Raw genomic sequence first — 27,424 nt, 5'->3', positions numbered from 1 at the left:
TTTTTTGAGATGAAAGCAAGAATCAATTTGTCAATATTTTTTAAGCTTGCTATTTGTTTGGAACCAGTACTAAATTTATAGACTATAGAACTGACATCGTTATAGTAGTCTCCTACTGTATAGAACACATACATAAAAAATCAGTTCCAGCATTACTTTGCATGACTCTGAATGTATTCTTCATTTTAAGCTAATTACAATAAAATCTAATTACTATCATTAAATTATTATACCCATTTGACACCAAAGATTGAACATTAATTATAAAACAAATTAATTCTGCATTGACATTTGTTTCATGTTACTGGATGACAGCTTTGTTAAAATATGACACCTGGCTGAAGATAGGTCTCCTATTAATTAAAGTATTTGTTACCCCTGTAATGGATAGACTTCTTCCCCATCGGAATGGGGTCACGATGGGATCTACATTTTCAGATATAGATTATCATAATAACAGTGATGATAGTTGAGATTATAGAGTTCTTGCAGATTTACCGGAGGGAAAAATTAGAGTAAGATCTGATTAGCTTATTCAGTTTTTCTAGAAAAATTAGGCTTATGGTAAATTTTTGCCAATATCTAAAGGAAAAAAAATTTTGAGGTTTTTGGCAGTTCTCTAAGGTCCAAAGTTAGATATTCCTTTCAGTTCTTTTATGCCTCTCCTGAATAAAAAGCATCCAGATTTTGAGCAAAATGGGAGAATGTCTCTAAAATACAGATTTTTGCATATCTGTGTCCCTACTTGTCCCTTCTGAAAGCTGTGTAGAGCTTGAAAGCCATACCATGAAACCTGTCACTTGGTCGGGTACTTTCCCCTATATTTTACAGATAAAAACTAGGTAATAGGGAGATTATTGGATACTTCAGGAGAATCTTTAATGAAGAATGCCACAAGCCCCTCAATCTCCAAGATTTGTCTCTCTAGTAGTATTTTAATGAACAGATTTTTACATGATAGGTTTTTCTAAAGTAGAAATCATCTACTCTCAATCTGTATTTTAGAAACTTTCTCCCATTTTGTTCAATATCTGGATTTTTACTTTATAGGGTGATGTCAAATCATAGATGGACTTGAATCACAGTCAAAAATATGAATAGTCTCTCAAGCAAATAAGAATTGTACTCCATAGAGAGCTCCCTGACATAAGGGAAGAGGTAAATGAAATTAAAATATAAACGTTAGGAAATAATAAAAGTGTAGATTCATTTCATTCAGTCATTCATTCTTTTATTCATTATTGCAGGAGAATTCATTCAGCAGCTGTCAATCTCTACACAGAACATTCACACAGTAGGGGAAGAATTAGGGTAACAGTATATAGGCAAACCTAAACAGTATTAAATTAAGTAATATAAAGAACAAACAGGATGAAGAGACAGAGAGTGGTAAGAAGGTGCTGTTTTAGGCATGGATGGTCTCTCAGATAAGACGGCATTTGAACAAATTTAAAGAAATAAGGAGGTGAGCCACATGAATATCTTGAGGAAAGCTTGACAAGTAAAGGGAATAGTAAAAGCAAAGGCCCCAAGATAAGAGCATGCACAGCATCTGGTGTGGCCACCTCCAGTATGAAGTGAATAGAACAGTAGGAAATAAGGCTAGGGGAGGGAAGTGCTATGAGCCAGAGTATACAAAGCCTGTACAAGTCTTGGTAAGGGCTTGAATTTGTTCTAAACATGATGAGAATATCCTAGAGACTTCTGAACAAAAGAATGACATGATCTGAATATAATTCCTAAAAATCTCCTCTGATTGCTATGTGGAGATTAAGAAAGAGGGAAGCAAGAGCAAAAAAAAAAGGGGGGGGGGAGCCAATTAGAAGTACAACCATGGGGCCAGGGGCGGACAGCTTAGAATAACTGGTAGCCGTAGAAGTGAAAAGAAGTGGGATTTGCATCTTTGCTTCTAGAGAGGATGTTTACAAGACTTGGCTTGTGCATTTGGGTAAATGGCAAAACCTTTCACGCCATCCCTTATCTCTCTATGGCTCTTCAAATCCTCTGACTCCATCTTCCACTCGTTTTCAACTCCATTTCACCAAGCCCTCTGGAACTCATGGTCCATCATCAACAAAACCCTTTCAGAGACTGTTCCCTATGCCTTTTCTTTTGTTTTTAAACCACTTTGTTGAGGTAGGACTGACATACAGAAAGCTCTAAGTATTTTAATGTTTACAATGTCATGAGTTTGCCTATACAGGTAATGGCAATGGTTTCACAGGTGTACATGTATCTTCAAACCCTATGTCTTTTTGCTCTATTTTGCCCCAGAAAGGCACACTATTCCCCACATGTCCACATACATGATGACTATTTACTTTCCCACACCCTTCTTCACAATTCTGGGCCTGGAAGTAATGGATATCCTTTAGGCTCCTCATTGCCACTTCACTTATTCAAAAAATGAGAAATTCAGAAACTGCACCACAAGAGGACCAGTGAAAACCCACTTCTTTCTGTAAAATTCTTGTTAAGGATAGGTATCATCTTAACATCAGGAATGATAAGTTTGAAATTGATTAGAAGATCTTAGGAACATAACACCTGGCTTCAGTTTCTACTTCTTCTTGTGAATAATAATTCAAGAACCAGCACAGCTCTCAGAGCAAATACCGCACCCCTGAAACACAGGGATCTAGACTCCAAATCCCAGTCATTCACCCATGGGGAATGGCTGCCAGGGGAAGATGCAAATGGTGAGCTCCTAATCATGAGATTTTTCTCAGTAGAATATCTTGGCTGTGGCAAATCAGCTTTCTGTATGTACGTAAGTGTAGGGTTTGGTGCATATCTATGTATAAGGGATATTTCTCCAAGGGAATAAATCCCTTGGGAACTTTTTTTTTTTTCTTCTTTGGGACCTTTTCACTGTGCAATACTTCACAGCCAAGAAGATTCTACACTGGGGGACCAAGGATGTAGAAGGCTCCCCAGACACATGGCTTGCCCTCCAGAGAGCTCTGTAGCATGTACAAGGCCTGGTCCTGTCAGTCATGGGCAGGGTATAAGCTAAGGCTTCCTACCATTTTCTCAGCTCCTTGCTGTCTTGAATATCTCCCATCACTAATAATACACTTAGTGTGCTTGATTAATTAAAGGATAGTCCATGCTTCTGAAGTAGGCTCATAGTAATCATGACATAGCCCTGCCAAGACATTTAATTCACTATTATTTCAGCTATTCATGTGACTGTCTCACTAAACCATGAGTTCTTTGAGGACATCTATGGGCCAAGAACCAGGGCATCTCTCAGAGGTGGTATTGATGCATAAATATGAGGCACAATTAGTTGTGTGATGATGCTTAGAAGGTACAGTCCCAACAGGCTGCGTCTTCCCGTTCATTCTAAACTCAGCTCTCTGTCCTGAAGAACTGCCCTTTCTGGGGAGTTTCAATGAAGTTTTCTTACTTTTATCCTTTCTAAAAGATTACCACTCCCTTTCCTCTCAGACTTATGCCACACTTAATAGTAAAGCAATGGAAAAATTCACTATGAGATGTGACTAACCAAAAAATGTTTTTCACTCTTCTGTATCAGCTAGGGTTCTGAAGTCTGAAATCTGTAAGACAGACTGGCAGGATAGAATTCAGGCAGGATATCTACAGGAAAGTCTGTTTTTCTTTTTTAAGTTTTTATTTCAATTCCAGTTAGTTAGACATGAACAGAAATCTCACAGAGGAAGACATAGACATGGCCAACAAGCACATGAGAAAATGCTCTGCATCACTTGCCATCAGGGAAATACAAGTCAAAACCACAATGAGATCCCACCTCACACCAGTGAGAATGGGGAAAATTAACAAGGCAGGAAACCACAAATGTTGAAGAGGATGCAGAGAAAAGGGAACCCTCTTACACTGTTGGTGGGAATGTGAAATGGTGCAGCCACTCTGGAAAACTGTGTGGAGGTTCCTCAAAGAGTTAAAAATAGACCTGCCCTACAACCCAGCAATTGCACTGCTGGGGATTTACCCCAAAGATACAGATGCAATGAAATGCCGGGACACCTGCACCCCAATGTTTATAGCAGCAATGGCCACAATAGCCAAACTGTGGAAGGAGCCTCGGTGTCCATCGAAAGATGAATGGATAAAGAAGATGTGGTTTATGTATACAATGGAATATTACTCAGCCATTAGAAAGGACAAATACCCACCATTTGCTTCAACGTGGATGGAGCTGGAGGGTATTATGCTGAGTGAAATAAGTCAATCAGAGAAGGACAAACATTATATGTTCTCATTCATTTGGGGAATATAAATAATAGTGAAAGGGAATAGAGGGGAAGGGAGAAGAAATGGGTAGGAAATATCGGAAAGGGAGACAGAACATGGAAGACTCCTAACTCTGGGAAATGAACTAGGGGTGGTGGAAGGGGAGGAGGGCGGGGGGTGGGGGTGACTGGGTGGGGGGCACTGAGGGGGGCACTTGACAGGATGAGCACTGGTGTTATTCTGTATGTTGGCAAATTGAACACCAATAAAAAATAAATTTATTATTAAAAATAATTCCAGTTAGTCAACATACAGTGCAATGCTAGTTTCAGGTATGCAATTTAGTCTTTTTTTTTTTTTTTAAGAATTTACTCATTTATTCATGAGACACACGAGAGAGAGGCAGAGACACAGGAAAAGAAAGAAGCAGGCTCCATGCAAGGAGCCTGATGTGGGACTCGATCCCTAGACTCCAGGATCATGCCTTGAGCCAAAGGCAGACACGCTCAACCACTGAGCCACCCAGGGATCCCTGCAATTTAGTCTTAAGCCAGAATTTCTTCTTCAAGAAATTTTAGGTTTTGCATTCAACTAATTGCATTCAACTAATTGAATAAGGCCCCACACACATTATTGAGGGCAATGTCCTTTACTTAAAGTCAACAGACTGTAGCTGTTAGTCACATTTGCAAAATACCTTCAGAGTAACACCTAAACAAATGTTACACCAAACAACTGGGCACCACAGCCTAGCCAAGTTGACATATAAATTTAACCATCCAAACTTTCATTCTGGAAATGGCACAGAGGTTTTGCTCTCACTATAATCAAACAAAAAACTAGATAAAATGTATGAAACATTTGGTTTCAGATTTTAGGTCTGAGCAGAAATTGGCAAGCTGATTCTTAAATTTACATGAAAATACAAAGGACCTAGACTAGCCAAAACAATTTTTTGACCCTTTATTTTTTATTTTATTTTAGGTTTTGAGGGAGTTTATTTTTTTAAATATTTTTTATTGGAGTTCGATTTGCCAACATATAGTATAACACTTTTTAAGAAGAAGACTGGCACTACCTTTTATCAAGACTCATCATAAAGTTACAAGAATCAAGAAAGTGTGATAGTGACATAAGGATTTTCAGAACAGCATACAGAGTCCAGACATATATCCACACGTATATGCTCAATTGATTTTTGCCAAAGGTGTCAAGGTGATTCAATCTGAAAGGAGAATCTTTTCCGTCATGCTGGAAAAACTGCATATTCATTTGGAACAAATATGAACCTTGACTCTTGTCTCAACTGCATAAACAATAAAATTGTAATGGATCACAAACTTAAATATAAAGACTAGAACCTTAAAACTAACTGAATAGAGGGAAAAATATTCAAAATGTTGGGGTAGGCAACTATTCCTTAGATACAGGGAACTATTCTGTATAACACTACAATGGTGCATACATGTCATGATACATTTGTCCAAAATCAAAGAATGTACAATACCATGAGTGAACCCTAAATGTAAACCATGGACTTAGTAAGATTATGATGTATCCAGGTAGGTTCATCAATTGCAACAAATATATACCACTCTGGTGGGGGATATTAATAATGGGAGAACCTATACATGTGTGGGGGTATGAAGTGTATAGGAACTCTTGGTACCTTCCTCTCAATTTTCCAGTGAATCTAAAATTGCTCTAAAAAATAAAATCTATTTAAAAAAGACTCCCTACATAGCATGCCAAAGCTCATAAAAGGAAAAATAATAAATTGGTTTCATCAACTGTTTAATATTTGTTCTTTGAAACACACCATCAAAAATGGCAAATCATTACAATAAATGATATCCAGAATATAGTTTTAAAGATCCTAAAATTAGGGGTGCCTGGGTGGCTCAGTAAGTTAAGCATCTGCCTTCAGCTCAGGTCATGTCACAGGGTCCTGGGATTGAGTCTCACATTGGACTCCCAGCTTGGCAGGAAGCTTGCTTCTCCCACTCTCCCTGCTTGTGCTCTCTCACTCTTGCTCTCTTTCAAATATATAAATAAATAAAATCTTTTTAAAAATCCTACAATTCAAGAAGAATATAAACAACTCAAAGTTTTAAAATTGCCAAACAGTGGAAGAGACACTTAATAAAACAATATATATATCATCAGTGAATAATCACATGAAAAGACATTTGACATAACTGGTAAGGAAAATACAAATTATAACCATAATCAGATCTTGGAAACTAGCCCTTTATCTGATATGTCATTTGCAAATATCTTCTCCCATTCTGTAGGTTGTCTTTGAGTTTGTTGACTGTATCCTTTGCTGTGCAAAAGCTTCTTATCTTGATGAAGTCCCAATAGTTCATTTTTGCGTTTGTTTCTTTTGCCTTCGTGGATGTATCTTGCAAGAAGTTACTGTGGCCGAGTTCAAAAAGGGTGGTGCCTGTGTTCTTCTCTAGGATTTTGATGGAATCTTGTCTCACATTTAGATCTTTCATCCATTTTGAGTGGATAAAGAAGATTTGGTTTATGTATACAATGGAATATTACTCAGCTATTAGAAATGACACATACCCACCATTTGCTTCAACGTGGATGGAACTGGAGGGTATTGTGCTGAGTGAAGTAAGTCAGTCGGAGAAGGACAAACATTATATGTTCTCATTCATTTGGGGAATATAAATAATAGTGAAAGGGAATATAAGGGAAGGGAGAAGAAATGTGTGGGAAATATCAGAAAGGGAGACAGAACGTAAAGACTGCTAACTCTGGGAAACGAACTAGGGGTGGTGAAAGGGGAGGAGGGTGGGGGGTGGGAGTGATTGGGTGACAGGCACTGGGGGTTATTCTGTATGTTGGTAAATTGAACACCAATAAAAAAGATAAATAAATAAAAATAAAAATAAATAAATAAATAAAACCATAATCAGATACTACCACATTCACTAGAATGATAAAATTAAAAGATTAACAACACAAATGTTAGTGAGGATATGAAGCAACTAAAACTTTAATGCATTGCTGCTGGGAATTTAGATACTAAAAATCATCTTGGAAAACTGTTTGGTAGTTTCTTAAAAAGTGAAATAAACATCTACCATGTGACCCAGCAATTTCACTCCAAGTACTTTCTCAAGATAAATGAAAACATATCCACATAAAGAATTGTATAAGAGAGGCACCGACATGACTCAGTCAGTTAAGGGTCTGACTCTTGATATCCACTCAGGTCATGATCTCAGGATCATAAGATCAAGCCAGTGTTAGGCTCCATGCTGGATGTAGAGCCTGGTTAAGATTCTCTCTCTCTCTCTCACTCCCCACCCCTTGCCCCTCACCCTTCCTCGCACTCTCTCCCAAAAAAAAAAAAAAAGAAAAAGAATTGTATGAGAATATTCTTAGTAACATACAATAGTCAAAAATTGGAAATAATCCAAATGCCCATCAATAAGAGAAAGGGTGAACTGTGGCATATTTATGCCATGCATTCCTTCTCAGCAATTAAATGAAAAAATCCATTGTCATGTGCAGCAACATTGATGAATCTCACATACGCTATAATAACCAAAAGAACTAGACTCAAATAAATATGTATTTATTTCCTTTACATGAAGCTTAAAAGAGAACTGACTACTCTGTGGTGGCAGATATGAGAACAGTTTCCCACCCAACAGGTGGGAAAGAATTGTTTAAAAGGAGGCATGAGGAAACTTTCTGAGATGAAGGTAACATCCTAATTAATGTGTGTGTTACAGGCATGTATACATTCATCAGAACTCAACAAACTGCACCCTTAAAATTGGTATATTTTATTGCACATAATTCCTAAAAAGACAAATGTGCTTCTTTATGTCAACAATTAAAACATGTAATTTTTACATGTGTGAATATATGTCTGAATTCTGTATTCTATTCTATAAACTATATGTCTACCCATTTACCATTTATAATTTCTTAATTATATAATTTGTAATAAAAAGTGTAAGATTTAATTTAGAAAATAACCTATAAATAATATCAACAATGTATTTTATTGGACATGACAAGCTAATAAAATTTATACTAAAGAACAAAAGGCCAAAAATTGTCATGACAATTATAAATAAAAAGACCAAATAGGAAAATATGTTCTGACAGATATGAATACTGACTCTAAAGCTACATCAAATAAGACAATGTGACAGTGGCATAGAAATATATAAGCAAACAAAACCTGAGAAAAATATAAGGAACTCAAAAAGAAACTCACAAGTTTATGGAGTTATATATAGGCCAGAGATAGCATTAAACTCTATCAATAGATGCCAATGAGCTGTGTAAGAAACACTTTTAATATAATAAAACAAAACTAGAGCCCCACTTGACTATAAATATTATTATATCAAGTGGGGCTCTAATTTATACTAGATAGATAGATAAATAGATATCTCAGATAAACCAAAAGGTAACAGCAGAACTTCTGGATGAAAAAAAATAGATCCACACTCTTATGATCTTGATATGGGAAATAATTTAAGAATGCACTTACACAAACAGTGATGGATAAGACTGATTCATCTGATTATATCAGATATTTTTTTACTGCTTAACAAACTACCTTCAAAATTTAATGGTTTATTATGCTCATAAACCCATAATTTATGCAAGACTTTCTCTTTTCTAGATCTGGCGTCCCATGACCAAAAGTAAAGGACTCACTTTTAATGTGTGTGTATGTGCATGGTGAGAACACAATCAACCCTCTTAGCAAATTTCAAGTTTGCAATCCAGCATTTTTACCTATAGTCACCCTGCTGTACATCAGATGTTCAAAATTTGTTCACGCTGCAAAACTAAATTTCTGTACACTTTGATCAATACCTTCCTATTTGCCTACCCACCAGCTACTGGAAGCCACCATTCTACTCTCTGATTTTGTGAGTTTGACTTTGTTTATTTTTATTTTATTCTTTAGGAGAGAGAGAGAGAGAGCATACATGTATAGGAGTGGGGTGGAGAGAGGCAGAGGGAGAAAGAAAACTTTTAGCAATCTCCATACCCAGGGCAGAGCCCAACACAGGGCTTGATCTCATGACCCAGAGATCATGACCTGAGCCAAAATCAAGAGTCAGACACTTAACTGACTGAACCACCCAGGCATAATGACTGACTGACTTTTTTAGATTTCACATATAAGTGAGATCATGCAGTATTTGTCTTTCTGTGTCTGGCTTATTTCATTTAACATAATGTCTTCTAGGTCCACCCATGCTGTCACAAATGGAAAGATTTCCTTCCTTAAGACTGAATAATATTCAATTGTGTAAGCATGTGTGTGTATATATTTTCCATCATGTATGTATATTATATATATCATATATATCACATTTTCTTTATCCATTTATCCATCAATGGGCACTTAGGTTTTTCACTTAGTCATTATTCACTGACTATTGTGAATAATGCTACAATGAACAGGGGGATGCACACATCTCTTTGGCAGTAATAGATAAGTTAATCAGCCTGATTGTGGTAATCACTTCACAGTTCAAACATGATATTCTGTACCTTAAATATACACAATTTTTACTGTCAGTTATGCTTTAATAAAGCTGCAGGAAATATAATATACACACACACTTTCAAGATGGCTTATTTACAAGGCTGGTAAGTTGGTACTAGCTGTCAACTGAGAGGTCAATCATGGTGGTGGACTAGAGGCCTTGGTTCTTCACCTGTGAGCCTCTTTAAAGCCTGTTTGTATTTCTTCACAATAAGATGGCTGGAGTCCAAGAGAAAACATCCCAATATAACCTGGCAGAAATGAATGACATTTTTTGTGACTTGGCTTTTGAAGTCATATAACTCACTTCGGCTAAATCTCATATCAAGGCAGTCACAAAGTCTCTCCCAATTTTAAGTGCAAGTGCCATAGATTCTATTCCTCAGTTGAGGGAGTAGCAAAGTTCTAGAAGAGCATGTTAGACAGGACATATGCTGTGGCTGTATCTTTGGAAAATACAAGTGCTGAATCACTATACTGCTACACCTGAAACTAATATTACATTGTATGTGAACTAACTGGAATTTAAATTAAAACTTCAAAGAAATAAAACAACAAAGAATAAAATAAAAGCTTCACAGAATTTTTTAAAAAGCTAACATTAGGTGAAGATTTCAACACATGCTACTGTAAAGTATATTTCTACAATATATAAAGAGCCCACATAAATATTAAAATTCAAAACAACCCAATAAAAATAGTAAAAAATACAAATAGACTTCCTTCAGAAAATGAAACCCAAACACCAATAAAAATATGAAAATGTGTTCAACATTAGGCTCAGCTCAACATTACTATTACTATAGTAATGTGGGAAATATAAAGATGAGAAACCATTTCTAAGACATCAAATTGGCAAAACTTCTAAAGTGAGACAATGGTAAGTGTTGGCAACAAAATGAAGCAATTAGAAATCTCATTACTATTGGTCAGAGTTTCAGTTACTACCTACTTATATTGAGTGCTAGGCAACATCTGGTAAAACTGGTGATGTACATGACCTGTGAAACAATTTCCACTTCTAAGTTTATCTATTAGAGAAATACTACTTATATCCACTAGGAGACAAGTTCACAGAAGAATGTTTATTGTAATTATTGCTTATAGAGTCCTGAAGAATTAAAAACAATGCAAATGTGCATTAGTAAGACACTGATTATATACATTGTGTTGTATTTACACAATGTAATATCATAGCAGTTAAAATACATGAACTAGCTCTATAAAATATAAAAATACATGTAAAAACATAGTGAGGAGCCAAAAAGCAAGTTTCAGGCTGGCATGTCAATATTATGTCACTTGTATAATGGTTTTAAAACATTAAAAACAAACCTGTATATTTTTAAGGACATACACTTGTGCTGAAAACTCTGAAACCATGTATGGTCATATTAAACACAGAATTCAACAGTAATTTCTGTAGGAAACATAGGAAAAGAAAATACAGGGTGGGAAAAGTCTGTAGTACTCAATAGGCTTCAACTTCATGGAGAATGTTTCATTTGAAATCAGAAGCAAAGATGGCAATTTTTAATATTGCCCAATGTGTGTTCGTTATTCTCAAATATACATTTTTGCATGTTTAAAATGTATCTTAATGAAGTCTTGCATTTATACACTGGAGGTAGATAGAATGAATCTTATAGCTAATGTAATTCAACAATCCTTTTCAAACATGAGCCACAACTCATTTGGCAGTCGTAGACACCTGCATCCAGAAAGAAAACTAGACTTCCTCAGGCTACAGAATGGGTTGAACAATCTACACATTCCACACAATCCCTATCGGAATACCACCAGCATCTTTCACAGAGCTGGAATCCTAAAATTTGTATGGAACCAGGTGGAGGCATCACAATTACAGACTGCAACCTGTATTACAAAGCTGTAATCATCAAGACAGTGTGGTACTGGCACAAAAACAGACACATAAATCAATGGAACAGAATACAGAGCCCAGAAATGGACCCTCAAGTCTATGGCCAATTAATATCTGACAAGCATGAAAGAATATCCAATGGAAAAAAGACAGTCTCTTCAACAATGGTGCTGGGAAAATTGAACAGCCACATGCAGAAGAATTAAACTGGACCACTTTTTCACACCACACACAAATATAAATTCAAAACAGATGAAAGACCTAAATGAGAGGCAGGAACCCCTCAAAATCCTAGAGGAGAACACAGGCAGCAACCTCTTTAATCTCAGTTGCAGCAACTTCTTGCTAGACATGTCTCCAGAGGCAAGGGAAACAAAAGCAAAAATGAACCATTGGGACTTCATCAGGATAAAAAACTTTTGCACAGCAAAGGAAACAACAAAACTAACAGGCAACCAACAGAATGGGAGAAGATATTTGCAAATGTCTTATCAGATAAAGGACTAGTATCCAAAATCTATAAAGAATTTATCAAACTCCACATCCAAAAAACAAAAAATCTAATCAAGAAAGGAACAAAAGACACAAACATTTCTTCAAAGAAACATACAAATGGCTAACAGACACACGAAGAAATGTTCAATATCATTTGGCATCAGAGAAATGCAAATCAAAACCACAATGAGAAATAACCTCACACCAATCCGAATGGCTAAAATGAAGAACTCAGGAAACAACTGATGGTGAGTATGCAGAGAAAAGGGAACTTAAACTGTTGGTGGGAATACAAACTGGTGCAGCCACTCTGGAAAACAATATGGAGGTTCCTCAAAAAGTTAAAATAGAGCTACCCTATGGCCCAGCAATTGTACTACTAGGTATTTATTCAAAGGGTACAGTGATTCAAAGTGGCATATGCACCTGATGTTTATAGCAGTAATGTCCATAATAGCTAAATTATGGAAAAAGCTCAGATGTCCATCAACAGATAGAGGTGTGTGTGTGTGTGTGTGTGTGTGTGTGTGTGTGTGTAGAGTGGAATACACTCATCAAAAAGAATGAAGTCTTGCCATTTGCAACAACATGGATGGAACTAGAAGGAATTATGCTAAGCAAAATAAGTCAGTCATAGAAAGATAAATACCATATGATTTTACTCCTATAAGGGATTTAAGAAACAAAACAGGTGAACATAGGTGGAAGAGAAGGAAAAATAAGATAAAAAGAAGGAGGCAATATAAGAGACTCTTAACTAAAGTGAATAAACTTAGGGTTTTGGAGGGGTAATAGAGGGAGACAGAGGCAAACTATAAGAGACTCTTAACTAAAGCGAATAAACTAAAGGTTTTGGAGGTGGGTGGGGAGGGGGGATAATTGGGCGATGGGCATTAAGGAGGGCTTTGATATCATGAGCACTGGGTGTTACATATAACTGATGAATCAGTAATTCTACTCCTGAAACTAAGAGTACACTATATGTTAACTAAATTGAATGCAAATAAAAAAATTTTTTAAAAGCTACAGAATGGGTTACTAATACACATGGAATAAGGACCATCTTCTGATTCCCAGATAAGCCCTTTTCCTCTACACCTTACTCTTCTGAAGGATTTTAACACGTGATCTTGGCTGCATCTGCCTGACCCAGAAAGGACTGATAGGTATGAGCCTTCCAAAGCAAATCACACAGAATGGAAGAGGGCAATTAGATGAACCTTCATACTTTGGCAGGAGGGTAGATTATAAATCTAGGTATGACACTGCCTAAGACTCCACCATTAAAGAATCATTCTTTTGATTTCAGCATTACCTTCTCCAGTGAGTTCTATTAGAAGAGGAAAACCTAGAGGAGATGTGTGGCTTTCAATGCTCAGCGTGAGTTTAAAATGGTCCAGAATGGGTACATCTAGGAAAAAAGGGATGCAGGGTGTGAAACATTCACAAAACATCTGGAAGTGTGCTAGAGTCCATTCATTTTACCTAAGCTTAAACCATTGAAATACCTCAATCTAAGCCCAGAGAAAATGGTCAACCATCCTACAGTCCAGGAGACTGATCAGAACATGCACAGGATCCAGCTTATACCTCCAAACAAATATTTAAAATTTTCAAGTCATGTAAATAATTTAAGTAGCCTAATACTCATTAACTTTAATGTATTCTCCACAACTGCTTCTACAAAATGTTAACTGTTCTGTTTTCTTCTATTTTTTTAGCTTAATGAAGCTTTTAGTCTTATTGTGAGCAGCATCATTTATGATGGAAAATAGGCTGCTTGAGTAAAACAAAAGCTCTCTCAAAATATTAAAAGATAAAGACAAACAAATTGTTTATATAACCTTCTCTGTTTTCCACCTGACCAAAAGCAATCTAATATATTGGCTGGGATCCCGTGTTTCTGAAAGACAGTACCAACTTTTACAAACGTTTATTATAAAATGGCCACATATTTTACAAATGTGCTGTTTCACAAAATAGGAGGGTAGGAGATTCTGGCTGCAGTCCCCACTCTATATAAATCACTAAGTGGCCTTGGGCAAGTCACAGTAGCTTCTCTGAGCCCTTCCCTTATCTGTCAAATGGGCATCATGATACTGATGTAGCCTACACAGGGTTTTCAAAGTTTACATAAGGAAAGGAAGGGGTATTGAAATGTTATAATCCCTGATTGCAAGCATCTGGGAGATAGCAAAGGCTCTACATTAGTGTGTATACCTTCCATAAGCAACCATGTCTGTCAAAAAGGAAGATGAAAAGAAGAGGGAGGAAGAAAAAGTAAAAGGTTTTTCACACTTCTCTGTGGCCAAGGTAGCTTCTCTGACTCCAATCATTTCCTACTTTATTCTCCATTCTTCGGCTTCCTCTACCTCATCTTTTACATCTGCATCAAGACAGAGTACCAGTTACTATGCAGGCAAAGGCTTCCATTGTAAGTAGCCCAATTTCTCCCACCCACTTCCTGTATTTCTCATGCTACTTCATTTCCACCAAAGCTCAAGGATGTAACTACTGCATTGAACCACGTTCTCTTGTACTCAATGTGCATCACTAACTCAAGAAGAGATTCTTCACATTTAGGTGGAAAGGACTCAAATACAACTATTTTTATTTTACAAACATTATAAGAATGCTGCAGTAGGGGTGTGTGGATGGCTCAGTGGTTGAGCTTCTGACTCTTGGTGTCTGCTCAGGTCATGATCTCAGGGTCCTGTGATGGAGCCTCACATGGAGCTCCACACTCAGCATGGAGTCTGCTTCAGATACACTCTCCCCCTACATCAGACTCTCCCCCACTTATGCTCTCTAAATAAATAAATAAATAAAATCTTAAAAAAAAAAAAAAAAAGAATGCTGCAGCAAGTCTTAACTACCCCCCATTCAGCTACATTCAAAACTGGATTATTACCTTCCTGAGTTTTCTTAATCTGCATTTGAGACTGATTAACATTCTGTACCTTCTTCCCAACTGCCCTTTCACTTATGCCTGCAATAAACCTGAGACAGATAAAGAAAAACTGAGGTACCATTCATTTATGAGGTTTCTCCCTGGAGACAAGGAACATCATTAACCTTTGCACTACATTCTCCCACTCTCTATCAACAGATCCTCACCTTACTTGCACATGGACGGTGGCTCTAATCCCCTGTCTCCAGCAGCACTGTGCATTTTTCTACTTGAAAAGGTGATTTGAATTTCTGGTCGTTTTCTCACAAACACCCTGCAAATTCTCCCTATGACATTTGACCCTTAGATTGAGAAGTCATGCCCTGGGCATATTTTAATCAGTTAAGGTAAATTGACAGGTAATCTGATGCTTTACTTCTTACTAAATTTATAACATCACTTCTTTGAAATCAGTCTCTTCAGTTTAAATAAATCACTTGTTCTTGATCTTTTGAATTCTCTTTAATATAAAATGTACACTGATCTGCAAGAAATTTCAAGATTGAAGTATGGCAAAAATGAGACAGATGCTGCACTTTGTATGACATAATTATTTTTATCACACCACCTATATTTCACTAAGGAAATATAAGAAACAGGAGACAACTACTGCTAAACAAAGAGCCTTTCTCGTTTTCTACATGACTGAATCTTCTGATCTTTCCATTACAGCTTCCAAATAGAAGCAAAGTCTATATGTCTGATTTTACTAAGGTACTCAGTACCAAGGTACTTAGCTCAGGTTACTAAGGTACTAAGCTCAGGGCTATCCAAAGGAGGCTCAGCCCTTGTCTTTGACCAGTCACTGTGCAAGTCACTGTGTTCAATTGGTGATAAGGTGGTAAAGATGGTAGTTTCTAGGCTCTGGCATCTCCAGTGTGATGAGGGAATACAGGCACATGAACAATTACAATTCTGTGTAATAAATTCTATTAAAAAGGAAAGAAAGATACAGAATAAGGGTCCCTAACCTAGATCGTTCATGAGATCTGAAAACATTATTAGCTGTTTTGGAAGAAGAGAGAAGAAATAAAGGTAATAGAATGAGACAGGAGGCCTTATGGGTTGTATTAGGAAATTTTTACTGTTGCCTTGAAAGCAATACAAAGTTACTGCAGAATTTTAAAACAGAGGATGGCATAATCAAAATTTTTGAAGGATGTTCTGTCTGTAGTATGGGGATGGATTGATTGAAAGAAGAGAGAGTCTGGAGACCTAAAAAAATTAGTCAAGAGATGGTGGCAGCCTTCTCTGGGGACTGGTAGTAGAGAGGGTCAGAAAGGAATTGATTCTGAAAAATATTTAGCAGTAGAATCAATAGGATGTGATGATTTGCTGGATGTAGGAAGGGAAGGAAAAGGATTTAAAAATGATCCAAGCATAGAAGTAGGAAAGAATATGTTCTATTTGAAATGCATGTGATATCCTGATGAAGATCCTTCATAAGTTACTAAATATACAGAACTGAAGCCCTGGAGAAAGACAGGGTCTGGAGGTGTCATTCTGAACCTTGTCAATTATTGGTGGTAACTAAAATTACTGATATTGCCACTGGAAGGTGAGGGAGTATATAGACTGAGAAGAGAACAAACTCCCAAGGAGCACCCACTTTGAAGGGATCCCATAAGGAAAAAGTACTTGCAAATAAAACTGAAAAGGACTGGCTAGAGGGTAAGAGAAACAAGAGGTGTATAGCAAACAATATAGCAATATAAAACAGATATTTGAAAAGGAAGAAATATTGCTCAGGCATGAATGGACAGCCAGCTAGGTAGCTGAACAGAAACCTGAGAAGAATGTTCCCTGTCAGTGGTTGTGTATCATAGGTAATTGAGTTTTAGAATAGCAAAATTCCCAAATATCAAAATCAATGCATTTAATAAGTATTCCTGTGCACCTAATAATTCACCCATCAGCCCTGTAAAAGGAGATAAACTTAGGACCAGAGAGATCTGAATTAAAATCCCATGGCTGTCAGTGACAAGAAATGTGATTGTGGGACATTCAAGTGAACTCAGACTTTCTTCATCTGCAAAATGAAAATAATACCTCCACCTCACAGGATTATTCCAAGGATTACAGATATAAAGAGCTTAGCACTGTGTTTAGTACATAGTAATTCTTATTAGCAAATGCCTATTGAGTCTGAATGAATTATTTTATTGGAGTGCCTACCCTCTAGGGCCTTACAATTCTTATACAGGAGAGAGGTCACTAAACTACCTAATTGTAGACTTGGCTTCTCTCCAATCTCATATCTGATTCCATTTAAATACAGTCATCATCCATTAAAAAAAATAAGGACAGGAGGCTAAGAATAAGGAAACAAGTCCTTCTAAAATATGTTCTAGTATTAGATCACCAACTCTTGTGGTTCTAAGTATATAAGCCCAAAGGCAATTGATAGTGATGCTCACTGTGTGAAGAACATGCTGCCAGATTCTGGAAAGGGGAGAATGGCAAAGGAAGATTAAAACAAACAAACAAATAGCACTAGCAACTTTGCATCTACTTCTCTCTACCACAAAGGATAAAAGATCACATTGGGATGCATTAGAGAGGCAGATACATGGTCTCATCAAAAAAATCCCATACCCAGCATAGTGATACACAATAGCAAAGGATCTCACCAGTCCCACATTCTCCTGGAGAAACAAAGGGTTGGTTCCCCACATAAGGGATCTAAATCAGAGACAAGTCTCCAAAACATCTGGCTTAGAAAACTTAAAGGGCTTATATCCAAGAAACCCAAATTGCTACATGAAATTAAGATTCCCCTTTTATAGGGCTTAAATGCTGTCTCATTCACCCCAAGACCCAGTAGAAAAATAGCAGTTTGAAAAGTGCCTACACTATAAGCGGAGATTCATTTACTAATCTAAAATCATCTGCTAGAGAGATAGGGGACAGGTGAACCTCTCCTCAGAGAGGTGGGCTACTGCAGATGCCATTTCTCCACTCCCCACTTATCCTGCTAGCACAGGTAGGCATGTTCAGACTAAGACACATGGGGGCACGTGGTGGCAACACTATCTCACCACCTTTCTGAAGCAGGCGAGCATGCCTCACCCCCTACATTCTCCAGCTGCCTAGCTACAGCCACAGGGCATGCATAAACCATATAGGAGACACCTCCTATATGTGGCCATGGGGGCTGGTGTTGCTGAGCTACACAGGAATATAACAATCAATGACAGTCATTAGCAGGCCAACTCCTCAGGGCACTGCACATACAGCTGACTCAAACACAACCCCCTTCTTTCTATGAAAAAGACTTATCTACTTAACCTGGAACTTCAGCCTGAGGAACAGGCTTCAGGTTTCCCACACATCTAAAGGCTAAGGAGGTACTCTCAGGAAATGTACAAGCAGGGAGATACCCTCCTTTCATATCTCCCTTGGCCTCATCACAGTTTGATTGGACCTCCCAGAAAGGAGCTTATATGGTTGTCTGGAGCCCCAATTTTTGCAACTGTTGCCTAGGAGACACCTCCAAATCAACTGTTGTAGAAATTAGCAGAGATTTTTATTACGAAACTAAGTACTAAATGAGATTCTTCCTTTTGGAACACTGACAGGTCTTGGCACACCCTCAACAACAGGGACATCTCAAGAATAAACCAGGCAATTTAGATAATCACAAACCTTAGAGAGACAACCAAGAGCTATGGCAAATTTGAATGAGAAATTCATCACAAGGCCATTCCACTACTTCAAGACTAAAAGAGGTAGCTATTTCACCCAAAACACAGAAACAAATACATAGAGTCAAGCAAAATGCGAGACAGAGAAATAAGTTCCAAATTAACGAAACAAAACCTAAAAAAAAGACCTGAATGGTATAGAAATAAGTAATCTGACTGATAAATAATTCAAACTAATGGTCACAAAGGTGTTCACAAAACTCAAAAGAATAAACACAATGAGACTTCCAATAAAAGGATAGAAAAATATAAGAAAAGTACCAAACATAAGGCACAGAGTTGACAAATATATTAACTGAGCTGAAAAATATATAATTAAGGTGTTCAAGAACATACTGGATGAAGCAGAACAAATGAGTGAACTGGAAGACAAAGCAATAAAACTCACCCAGAGAGAGCAGCAAAAAAAAAAAAAAAAATTAAAAGATGAGCACTGAGAAATATATAGAACTGTTGAATCATATCATACACCTTAAACTAATATAACACTGTATTAAATATACTTGAATTAAATTTTTTTAAAGTAACAATAACTTAAGGGGCCTTTGGGACAACATTAAGTGGAATAACATTCACATTATAGAGATCCCAGAAGAAGAGAAGAGAATAAGGCAGAAAACTTCCTTGAAAATGTAATGGCTGAAAATTCCTATTAGGGAAGGAAACAGATATCCAGGTCCAGGAATCCCACACAGTTCCAAAGAAGATGAACCCAAACAGATCCACACCAAGACACATTATGATTAAAATGGCAAGAGAGAGAATCTTAAAAGCAGCGAGAGAAAAAACAAATTGTGCATACAAAAGAAACCCCAATGAGGCCGAATTTGTAGATTTTCAGGATGATTTGAAGGTTATCTAGGTAATTTGGTGCAGCCACTCTGGAAACCTGTGTGGAGGTTCCTCAAAGAGTTAAAAATAGACCTGCCCTATGACCCAGCAATTGCACTGCTGGGGATTTACCCCAAAGATGCAGATGCAATGAAATGCTGGGACACCTGCACGCCGATGTTTCTAGCAGCAATGTACACAATAGCCAAACTGTGGAAAGAGCCTCGGTGTCCATCGAAAGATGAATGGATAAAGAAGATGTGGTTTATATATACAATGGAATATTACTCAGCCATTAGAAATGACAAATACCCACCATTTGCTTCAACGTGGTTGGAACTGGAGGGTATTATGTTGAGTGAAATAAGTCAATCGGAGAAGGACAAACATTATATGTTCTCATTCATTTGGGGAATATAAATAATAGTGAAAGGGAATAGAAGGGAAGGGAGAAGAAATGGGTAGGAAATATCAGAAAGGGAGACAGAACATGAAGACTCCTAACTCTGGGAAATGAACTAGGGGTGGTGGAAGGGGAGGAGGGTGGGGGGTGGGGGTGAATGGGTGACGGGCACTGAGGGGGCACTTGACGGGATGAGCACTGGTGTTATTCTGTATGTTGGCAAATTGAACACCAATAAAAAGTAAATTTATTATTTAAAAAAAAGAAACCCCAATAAGGCTGTTAGCAGATTTTTTAGCAGAAATCATACAGCTCAGAAGACAGTGGCATGACATATTCAAAGCGCTGAAAGGGAAAAACTACTAACCAGAAGTATTCTACCCAACAAGATTATCATTCAGAATTAAAAGAGAAGGGGCACCTGGTGGCTCAGTCTGATCCCAGTCTTAAGTGGCTATCTTTGGCTCAGGTCATGATCACAGAGTCCTGGGATCAAGCCCCACATCAGGCTCCCTGCTCAGTAGAGTGCCTGCTACTCCCTCTCCCTCTGTCCCTCCCCCTGTTCATGCTTGTTCTCATGCTCACTCTCTCTCAAATAAATAAAACATTTAAAAATAATAATAAATTTTTTAAAAGAACTAAAAGAGAAATAGAGTTTTCCAGACAAGCAAAAGCTAAAGGAGCTCATCACTAGTAAACTTGCCTTATAAGAAATGCAAAAAGGACTTCTTTAAGCTGAAAAGAAATGGCACTAATTAATAACAAGGAAACCCAGGAAAGTAAAAATTTCACTGTAAAACCTAAGTAAAGGTAGTGGATTAATAATTTATAAAGCTACTACAAAGGTTAGAAGGCAAAAGCAGTAAATTTAACTAAAATTATAATAACTTGTTAAAGTATTCCAAATTAAAAAGATGTAAAATGTGATATCAAAAACATAAGACATGGCGGGGAGTAAAAATGTAGTTTTGGAATGTACTGAAATTTAAATTGCTTTCAACTTAACATAGACTGTTATATACATAGGATGATATATGTGAACCTTATGGTAACCGTAAAGCAAAAACTTAGACTAAATGTACAAAAGAAAATGAGAATGAATTCTAAAAATACTCAAACCACAAGGGAGGAGAGAAAAAGGAAGGGGGGAAAAATAAACTACAAAAACAGCCAGAAAATAATTAACAAAATGGCAATATGTACATACCTATCAATGATTATTTTAAATGTAGTAGGACTAAATTCTCCAATCAAAACACACAGAATGGTAGAATGATTAAAAAAAAAAAAAGACACGTCTATATACTGCCTACAAAAGACTCATTTCAGAAGTAAGGACGTGCACAAACCGAAAGTGAAGGAATAGAAAAGATATTTCCTACAAGTGGAAACAAAAAGAAAACTGGTATGCCTACACTCATATCCGACAAAACAGACTTTAAACCAAGACTGTAATAAAAGACAAAGGAGGCACTATGTAATGATAAAGGGGTCAGTCCATTAAGAAGATAACATTTATAAATATATGAGTATATATTTATATATATAATAATATATATAATTATAATTTACATATTATAAATATATACTCATATATTTATACACCCAACATAGGAGCACTAAAATATATAAAGCAAAAGATATAAACAAACCTGAAAAGAGAACTTGACAGCAATACAGTAATAGGAGGGGGCTTTAACACCCCATTTATATCAAAGGATAGATTATAAAGACAGAAAATCAGTAAGAAATATCAGCCTTAAATGACACATTAGACCAGATAGACTTAATAGATATATACAGAATATTTCATCCAAAATCAGAAAAATACAGTCTTCTCAAGTGTTCATGAAACACTCTTCAGGAGAGATCACAAGATAAGCCACAAAAGAAGTGTCAATAAACTCAAGAATAATGAAACCATATCAAGCCATCTTTTCTAACCACAATAGTTTAAAACTAGAAATCAATTACAAGAATAAAACTAGGAAAACTACAAATACTTGGATATTAAACATGTTACTGAGTAGCTACTAGCTCATATAAGAAATCAAAGGAGAAATAAAAAAATATCTAGAAACAAATGAAAACAAATTTGACATACCAAAATCTATGAGATTTTGCATCTATGGGATGCAGCAAAAGTGACTTTATGATGGAAGATTCATAGCAATACACAGGTCTACTTCAAGAAACAAAAGAAATCTCAATTTAATTTTACACCTAGAGGAACTAGAAAAAGAAGAAAACCCAAAGTTAGTAAAAGGAATGGAATAATAAAAATAAAAGCAAAAATAAATGACATGGAGACTAAAAAGACAACAGAAAAGAGCAAGGAAACTAAAAGCTGGTACTTTGAAAAGATAAACAAAATTGACATTTAGCTAGACTCATCAAGAATAAAAGAGAGTGGTCAAGTGAAAAAAAAAGAGAGAAATGAAAGAGGAAAAGTTACAATAGGTACCACAAAAATACAAAGAATTGTAAGATACTACAATGAACACACCAACCAACTGCACAAAAATCACTAGAAATTTACATCCTTCTAAGACTTAATCATGAAAACACAAAAAATCTGAATGGACAGATTACTAATAAGGAGACTGAATAATTAATCAAAATCTCCCAACAAAACTCCAGGACCAGAGAGTTTCACTGGTGAATTCTACCAAACAATCAAACAAGATTTAATACCTACCATTCTCAAACTCTTCCAAAAAATTGAAGAGGAGGGAATGCTTCCAAGTTCATTTACCATATACCAGCTAAGTACACCACAGACACACACAAAAATTACAGGCCAATATTTTTGATGAACACAGACACAAACATCCTCAACAAAATATTAGCAAACTGAATTCAACAATACATTGAAAGGATCATACACTATGATCAAGTGGGATTTATTCCAGTGATCCCAGAATGGTTCAACATCAGCAAAATCAATAATATAACACACCGATGAAATAAAAGATAAAATCATAGTCATCTCAATATGTAAAAAAAAAAAGGCATCTAACAAAATTCAACATGCATTTATGATAAACACTCTCAACAAAATAGGTAGAAAGGGGATGTACCTCAACATAATAAAAGTCCTGTAGGACAAACCCAAAGCAAATATACTCATTGATAAAAAACTACAAACTTTTCCTCTAAGATAAGGAACAAGACAAGGATGCCCACTCTCACCACTTATATTTAGCATAGTATTGGAAGTCCTAGCCACAGCAATTAGGCAAGAAAAAGAAGTAATAGGCCTACAAATAAGAAAGGAGTAGGTGAAACTGTTGCTATTTGCAGATGACATATACTGTGTATAGAGAATCCAAAAGACTCCACCAGAAAAAAAAAAAAAAACTGTTAGAAAAAATGAATTTGGTAAAGGTGCAAGATACAAAATATACAAAAATCAGTTGTATTTCTATACTTTAATAACAAACTATCAAAAAGAGAAATCAAGAAAATAATTCCATTTATAATTGCATCAAAAAGAATAAAATACCTGGGAATAAATTTAACCAATAAAGTGAAAGACCTGTACACTGAAAATTAAGATACTGATGATAGAAAATGAAGCTGATACAAATAAACATAAGGATATTCCTAGCTTTTTAAAAATATTTTATTTATTTGAGAGAGAGAGCACGAGAGCATGAGTTGGGGGGCAGAGGCAAAAGGAGCAGCATGACTCCCCGCTGAGCAGGGAGCCCAATGCCAGGCTCAATCTCAGGACCCTGAGACCATGACCTAAGCCAAAAGCAGATGCTTAATCGACAAAGACACCCAGACACTCCAGGATATTCCAAGCTTATGGAACAACAAATATTGTTCAAATGTCTCTATTACTCAAAGCAATCTACAGATTTAATGCAATCCCTATCAAAACCTCAATGGCATTTTTCCCAGAACTAAAACAAGTAATTCTAAAATTTGCATGAAACCACAAAAGACTTTATGTAGCCAAAACAATCTTCAGAAAGAGCAAACCTAAAGGTATCATGCTGCCTAATTTCAAACTATACTACAAAGCTATAATCATTAACACAGTACAGTACTAGCATAAAAAATAAAAATAGATCAATGTAACAGAACAGAACACCCATAAATAAACCCATGCATATATGGCTGAATAACTTATGTCAAAGGAGACAAGAATATACAATGAGGAATGGATAATCGATTCAACAAATGGTGTTGGGAAAATTGGATAGCTACATGCAAAAGAATGAAACTGGACCACTACCCTACACCAATACAAAAACTAACCCAAAATAGATTAAAAATTTGGGCCTAAGACCTAAAACCAAAAGTTCCTAAAAGAAAAAAAGCATAGATGGTAAGTTCCAGGATTGGTCTTAGTAATATTTTTGGATCTGACTCCAAAGGCAAGAGAAACAAAAGCAAAAATAAACAAATGCACTATATCAAACTAAAAAGCTTATGAATATTTAAGGAAATCATCAACACAATGAAAAGGCAACCTACTGAATGGGAGAAGTTGTTTGCAAATCATATATACAATAAAAAGTTATCATCCAAAATATATAAAGAACTCATACAAATCAATAACAAAAAAACTAATTAAAAAATGGGAGGAAGATCTGAATAGATAGTTTTTCAGAAAAGACATAATGATGGCAAACAGGCACACAACATCACTATTCATCAGGGAGTGCAAATCAAAACTACAATGAGATATCACCTTACACATGTCAGAAGGACTTACCGAAAAGATAAGAAATAACAAGTGTTGGCAAGGATGTAGAGAAAAGGAAACTCTCATGCACTATGGATAGGAATGCAAAGCAGCCACTACAGAAAACACTATGGAAGTTCCTCAAAAAATTAAAAATAGAACTACCATATGATCTAGCAATTCCTTTACTATTTATCCAAATAAAATGAAAACACTAATTTGAAAAGATACATGCACCCCTATTTCATTGAAGCATTATTTACAATAACCAAGATATGAAAACAACCTAAGTGTCCATCCACAGATGAACGGATAAAGATGTGGTGTGTGTGTGCGTGTGTGTGTGTGGCAAAAGAAAGAATGAAATCTTGCCATCCGCAACAACATGAATGGACCTTGAAGGTATTATGTTAAGTGAAATAAGTCAGAGAAAAACATATACTGCCTGATTTCACTTATACGTGGAATCTAAAACAAAACAAAATACAGCTTTGTGGATATACAGAGAACATATTGGTGGTTACCAGAGGAGAGGTTTGGGGTGAAATGAGTGAAGAGAATCAAGAAGTATAAAATACTCATTATAAAACAAATAAATCATGGGGATATAATGTACAGCATGGGGCATACAGTCAATAATATTGTATTAATCTTGTATGGTGATGGTAACTAGACTTTATTTTGGTGATTTGTTCACAATGTATACAAATATCAAATCACTATGTTGTACACCTGAAACTAATATATTGCATGTCAATTTTAGTCCCCCCAAAAAGAAAAATGGGTAATGCATAAGATAGTTCATAGAAAAAATGGGTAATTGATACTTAAAAAGACATTTAACTGAAGCTATAATTAAAATAATAATTTTTTTAATAAATTATTTTGGCAAAGATCAGAATTTCATAGGAAATGAGTTTTGCAAGTTTGAGGGAAACAGATGCTCTCACACACTGGTAACAGGAGAGAAAATTGGCGCAGCCTCTTTAGAGGGCAAGTTGGCAATACATGCCCTGATGTAAAATGCCCATACTCTTTGATGCAGCATTTCTGGATATTTTCTGTTACTGTATTGCTGGATATAAGCTAAGGCATATGGTATTCACTGCAACATTAATATAAAAATTTATCATCAATAAATATTTTTAAATAAATTATGGTTATAGCTATATAAAAGAATGCTATAGAACTATTAAAAATTAAGAGGTTTTATTCCTTTATGGCTGAGTAATATTCCATTGTGTATATATGTGTGTGTACATATAATTATATATATACATATATACACACACACACACCATATCTTCTTTATCCTGGATTCATACGAATATAAAGTGATTCCAAAAATACTGTGTTTCATGCATAAGATTCAGAAGAATGTATGGTATGCTCTCAGTTGTGTGATTCTTTTTTAAAAGTAATTTACACAGTTTATCTGTGAATGGAATAGTTCTGCAAGGATATACAAGGAACAATAATGGTACTTATGACTTGAGATACCAATTTCTTAAAAAAGAGATCTTCTCTCCCTACTCTCCCACTGTCTCCTCTTATTTTTTCACAGCTAGGTCCAAAGACTGTCCCTCAAACTTCATGTTCAAGAGTTCCTTAGTTCCCAGAAAAATTATGATATGATATTTAATAAATATATACATATAAACATGCATACATAAATGATAATTAAGTAGTTGGAGCCATTTCCCCAGCTTCCATTCCAAAATATGATGAGACAAAGTACAAAAATCTTTTCCATTACTTACAATTAATAATAATGTACATATATATGGTCACTTACCATTTATATCATACTTTCCTATATTACTTTAAAATTAATTTTCACAACATGCTATGAAATGAGCATTTTGGTCCACATTTCCATATTGATAAACTAGGATAGAGAAAGGTGAAGTAATTTGCTCAGCTAATGCAGCTAATAAATGTGTTTTGAGAATCAACAAGATAGGACTCACTTCCAATCTCATATTCCTTCCTTGACACTTTCTTTGTATATCTTCCCATTCTACTTTTTTACTATTATATGTAGTAATTTTTCAATTTTGAAAAAGAAACTAATAAGGCAGTTTTTAAAAACATAAGTAAATATTGAGAACAGGAGAAATCAATCTAGGCATTAGTCAACACTAGATCTAGGGAAAAAATCTTTTAATTAAGAATGAATAGATAAAATACAACATTGTACACAAAAAGATGCTGTAATTTAAAAGAAAAATGTTAATAATATTCAAGAAGCAAGGAAATAGTGTACTTTGTAAAAGTGTTACTGGGGAGAAAAAGTAAGTAAGTAAGTATAAGGAAGCCACAGACACTTAAGAAGAGTGGTAGTCTCAGATCAGGTGATCTTAGCGGATAGACAGCAGCCTGGGCAGAGAGAGATGGTTGCCAGGGCTCAACTACTTTATGTGCCATTTCAAGTCATGCAGAAAGCAGCATGATAGATTTTTGATTGCTTGTGACAGCCTTCAGGAGCCCTATAGATACAATGAGGAGATAGGGCTGAGATCTAACAGTTTACAGATTTCTACCTGTGTTCTAAGCACTCAGCTGTGCGGTGTGAACATCTTCAGAAAGTACTACTCTACAGCATCCCTAGTAAGTCTGTGAGTGTCTCTGAGTTCTCTGGGTCCTACCTAACTGTGGAGTTTGCTAATTCAACAGAAAACATTTCACAACTAACAA

The 27,424-nt window shown here is 36.0% G+C and overlaps 1 protein-coding gene across 16 annotated transcripts in view; it reads right to left on the bottom strand.

Annotated features, from left to right (window-relative positions):
* TDRD15 (tudor domain containing 15) overlaps positions 1-27,424 on the bottom strand; it is a 240,743-nt gene that overhangs the window by 140,403 nt on the left and 72,916 nt on the right. Inside the window, exon 1 of one of the 16 annotated variants that reach the window (XR_004806239.2) lies at positions 13,456-14,695. The exons of 13 other annotated variants lie outside the window; for them this stretch is intronic. The gene's annotated coding sequence lies outside the window, so the exon portion shown is untranslated. Of the gene's footprint in view, positions 1-13,455; positions 14,696-27,424 lie in introns of those variants that run through there. 2 more of the 16 variants (XR_004806236.2, XR_004806241.2) reach the window with 2 other exon arrangements.

This window comes from Canis lupus, chromosome 17 (assembly GCF_003254725.2).
Source record: "Canis lupus dingo isolate Sandy chromosome 17, ASM325472v2, whole genome shotgun sequence".
Taxonomy (NCBI): domain Eukaryota; kingdom Metazoa; phylum Chordata; class Mammalia; order Carnivora; family Canidae; genus Canis; species Canis lupus.
The sequence above is the reverse complement of the archived record's forward strand: the minus strand, read 5'-3'. Positions and strand labels throughout refer to the sequence as shown.